Source organism: Balaenoptera borealis, assembly GCF_965194805.1.
Source record: "Balaenoptera borealis genome assembly, chromosome: 7".
NCBI classification, from domain to species: Eukaryota; Metazoa; Chordata; class Mammalia; order Artiodactyla; family Balaenopteridae; genus Balaenoptera; species Balaenoptera borealis.
The window spans coordinates 81,008,557-81,013,287 of record NC_138864.1 but is presented as its reverse complement, the minus strand read 5'-3'; positions in this window follow the sequence as shown (position 1 = coordinate 81,013,287).

Below are 4,731 nucleotides of genomic sequence, written 5' to 3'. Positions count from 1 at the left end.
TTTTTTTTTTTTTTAATTATTTTTTATTTTTTAATGCTATTCTTGTCTGCTTACATTCTTTTTATGTATGTATGTATGTATGTATGGTATGGCTGTGTTGGGTCTTCGTTTCTGTGCGAGGGCTTTCTCTAGTTGTGGCAAGCAGGGGCCACTCTTCATCACGGTGCGCGGGCCTCTCACTATCGCGGCCTCTCGTTGCCGAGCACAGGCTCCAGACGCGCAGGCTCAGTAATTGTGGCTCACGGGCCCAGTTGCTCCGCGGCATGTGGGATCTTCCCAGACCAGGGCTCGAACCCGTGTCCCCTGCATTGGCAGGCAGATTCTCAACCACTGCGCCACCAGGGAAGCCCCTCTTTTGCTTTTTTGAAGAAAGGAGTAAATTCCCTAAAAGCACAAGTTATCAAGAGCTTTATTGGCTTTACCAGTTCCCCAGACCATGCCTTGGCATACGACATTGTTTTCACAAAGCCCTCATACTGTAGAAATGTGTTTATCCTCTGAGATGGCTAAAAAGTTAAGCTATTTTCACTTTAGCAAGTGAAAGTGAGATCTCCTGGGGGGTCTTGGTGGAATGGCACAGCCAAGGATAAGTTTGTATGGAAGGTAGAGGAGCCTGGGCATCTAGGAGGCATTAGGGAACAATGAGCCTTTGGGAGAGAAGGAAGCAGAAATAGAAGACAGAAGTAGAAGGCTGGGGCAGGTACACATCTTTGAAGATATGCCTTACCTATATCTCTGATTTTGCATGGGGCTAGTCCAGGATCTGACAAAAGAGGCACGCCATTAACCATGTCTAGTGGACCTTCCTAGCAATAATGTCGTTACTAACTATAACCTCTCCTCTCTTGGATGGTATGGCAGATTGTATTTCCCAGAGATGGCCACATTGACACATTTATCCCATCCCATATGATCTTTTTACAATGTGCCTGACACTTCTCCACCCAGAGATGGAGGTCTATAGACCTCCCCTAGGTCTATATTCCCTCCCCTAGAATATTGGTATGACTGCCCACCAATGGAGCATGGTCGAAGTGATGATATATGACTTACAAGGCTAGGTCATAAAAAGGATACAACTTCCACCTGGCTCATTCTCTCAGGACACTTGCCCTTGGACCCCACCTTCCATGTTTTCAAGAAGCCAAAGCCACAGGAAAAAGCCGTGTGTGGGTATTCTGACCCTCAGTCCCAGCTAGACCTTCAGCCAACAGTCAGCATCAACCTCCAGACACATGAGAGAAGAGCCTATAGATGTTTCCAGCTCTCAGACTTTCAGAATTCCAGCTGCCACCAACACTGAGGAACAGAAAAAGACATCCCTGCTCTGGTTGTCTTGATTCCCTCAAAAGGACCCATAAAGATAAAAAAAGTGAGGCAAGTATTGAGGGAGTTATTTTCTTTCTCCTTGCTGAATTTGGTGTCATTTATACTCTACTTCTCAATACCCAAAAACCTTAATATAGTTTTGGAACTTTTAACCACCTGAAGAATCCCACCAACTTAAAAAACATGAATCTAATAGATCTACCATCTCATATCAAGACATTTCAAGTTGTATCTTAGAAAATCTAAATTTCTGTAGATCATGGTAATATAGGTTTTTGAATTTCACAGGATTTCCTAATGAATCTTTGCATTTGCTAGGTAACTAGTCAAGACACATTTCTTCCTTCTGGAATATTTTGCCTGCTGTCATGTTAGGCTACCCATGTTAGGTAGCCTATGTTAAGTGAGTAAGGGTCTTGGTTATGAAATGATAAGGTGCATTCTTTGATTTGAGATCCAATTGAGAACCATGACTTTTATACTCACTCAGTAGCTTGTATCTACTTTTTGGGAAAAAGTAATGTTATTTGTTAAATCAGCATTCAGATCCTTGACAGACCATCTTTGATCATTTTTGCATCAGATATGTAAGAAGCATATCTTCCTCTGTGAGAAAAGAAACATTACTTTTAACTTTTTACCCTTTTTATTGTTTAAATTTTTAATTATTAGCATACAGTGACTTTATAACAATAATAAAAGCAAAACAAAGCCAAAAAGTTAATTTTTAAAAAGGACCCTGCTTCTGCAAGATGCTCATTCACCTTCACCTGGATGTAATTTCTTAATTTCCCTGTCTTTACATCTGTATGTAGGTATAACAAAGAAAAGTTCACAATCCTTGGCATTTGCCATGGAAAAGGAAGAAAGTTCTCTTCCAAAATCCCCACCCACATTCCCCAGGCAATTGTGGGTGCCATAACTACTTGGAGAAACCCTACTAGCTTGCAAAGACTACCATACTTTTATCTAAGGCCTTAAAATTTCTTATATAGTTCAAGGTGGAGACTTGAATTCACTCTTGGGAGTTTGAGCTTACTGAGGACAAAACACTTCAATAGACATTTAGTTATTTAAAGATAAAATCCAGGGACTTCCCTGGTGGTCCAGTGGCTAAGACTCACGCGCCCAACACAGGGGGCCCAGGTTCGATCCCTGGTCAGGGAACTAGATCCCGCAGGCTGCAATGAAGATCCCGCATGTGGCAATGAAGATCCTGTGTGCTGCAACTAAGACCTGGTGCAGCCAAATAAATAAATAAATATTTTTGAAAAAGATAAAATCCAAATCAAATTCTGAATTAGAAGTTTCATGATAAATAGTTCTGGACAGTAATATAAGAGGAATCTATATATTATGGGCTGATATTTTATTCAATCTGTTAAAAAGAGAGCGGAAACTAGTCCTGAGAACTCCATTTGGGAGAAGTAAGAGGGCCTGCAATGTGGGCGTTGGGTGGGGGGAGGAGAAGGCATGAGGAAAGGGATCCAGTGGGCGGCCTCCCACAAGACCAGGGACAATGGACCCTTAGAGTGGTTCTATCTGAGATCCAGTTTTAAGCTTCTCTTCCATGATTTACAATCTTAGATTTCTTGAACACCAAGAAAAAGTCTGACTGAAAGATATTAATTTAGAGAGGATTGTTTGATGGCCATGTGGTACACCAGGTGTTCTAGATTATGTAGGTTTTCTCTTCTTCAAGCCAACTTCAAAAATATCTTCTTGTACCATATTGTTTTGGCAGACTCTAGGATTATTTCCACTGAGTTTGTTTTGGTATAATACCCTCTGCTTACATTGACAGACATTCAATAAACAGCCATATGAGAGTCGTTATTCCTTTTACCCTTAGGATACTCTTAAGAGCAGTGTTTCTGACAGGATTCAATGTCCTCTACATAAGGATGAGTGTGTAAAGTTTCTTTCAGACAAAATCCCAGAAAGATCTTTTATTGCCCAGAGAAACTGATACTTTCCCTCATGGATAATGTGTATCACATATATATTATGTTTTCCCTCTTGCTTTGACTGACAGGAAGCTCAGAGCCAGATTTGCCCCTCAATTTTAATAATTACTGGATCAAAAGGCAGCATATCTATGTTACACTTTACCTTTGGTCTTGTTCTTCTATTCTAGATGTTTTTGTGACGCTGGTTTTAAAAATCTACTTAAGTTTTTTGATTTTATACTGTTTATCCTCATAAGCTTCCTCAGATCTTTGGTAAAATCGTCCAAGTATGTGTAAATAAACAAATAAAATAATGGAACAACTTAAGGTAATCAGTATTATCTGGAGCTACATGGGACTTAAGAGATGATCTAATCCAATTCTCTTATTTTACAAATGAGTAAAAGAAGACTCAGCATGGCTAAGGAGAGTGAAAAACCATCCTAATTTTCCTGAGACTGAGAAGTTTCCAGGGACTCAGGACTTTCAGGGCTAAAATCAGGATTATTCGGGTGCCCTGCTGGGTTAAGTGGTTTTCCTAAAGGCACACAGCAGTGAATAGCAGAAATGGCACCATGGGCCAAGCCTCTGGCCCAGTAATGTAGCTCTTTTCCCTTATTAAATGTCATCTTAGAATGTGGTTTTATGAAAGCTAGAGTTGAAAATAGGCATCTAGAACAATTTGGTGTCCATTTCTTAGTTATTATGTTTAAATTTTTTTTCTTTCGCTTTTAGGTTTTAAACCTAAACCTTTTCATTTTTCATAGGGAGTTATACTTGACGCTTCTCTCTTGTGTACAGTTGTACCCATAGCTAGAAAGTTCTAAGCATTCCCTGAAGATAAAGGCCTCATCCTCATATCTTCCTTTGCAGAGGAGGCTGAGGATGAGCTTCTTGGGGGTGAAAAAGGAAATTTCCCTTTGTTTCTCTTCTCCAAATGCCCACCTGTGTTTTCCAGGGCAGAAGCTGAAAGCCCAAGAACTTACATTCACAATGGAGCTATACAAAATCATGTGATCTCCTATGTCTTTTTTCCAATAGAATATTGCCCATTTTGAGGAAAGAAAACTAAAAATATCTCCTTTCCCCACTCTTTTTACTTCCTCAGCCAGATCTAAGGAACTGAAAATTACCTCTAGTGGTTCTCTGAGCAAAGCAGCAGCTTTTACAACTTACTGTGGAAGCAGATTCTAGAAAAGTTTTACAGTCTCAACTTATACCTGAAACTATTCTTTTATTGGTCCGATATCCAATCATTTAAACCAGTGTTAAGCAAAACTTAGCACATTTTAAAATGTAAATCTAAATAGTTTTCCTGCCAGTTTGGGGGAAAAATGAAAAGTGCAAGATTTCTAGGGGAGCCAAGATTGTTCTAATTCCCCCTTGGTACAGGGTTCCTCTGGGTGCAAAACAAAGTGATCCTGTGTCAGAGTTGATGACGGTGGTTACACAG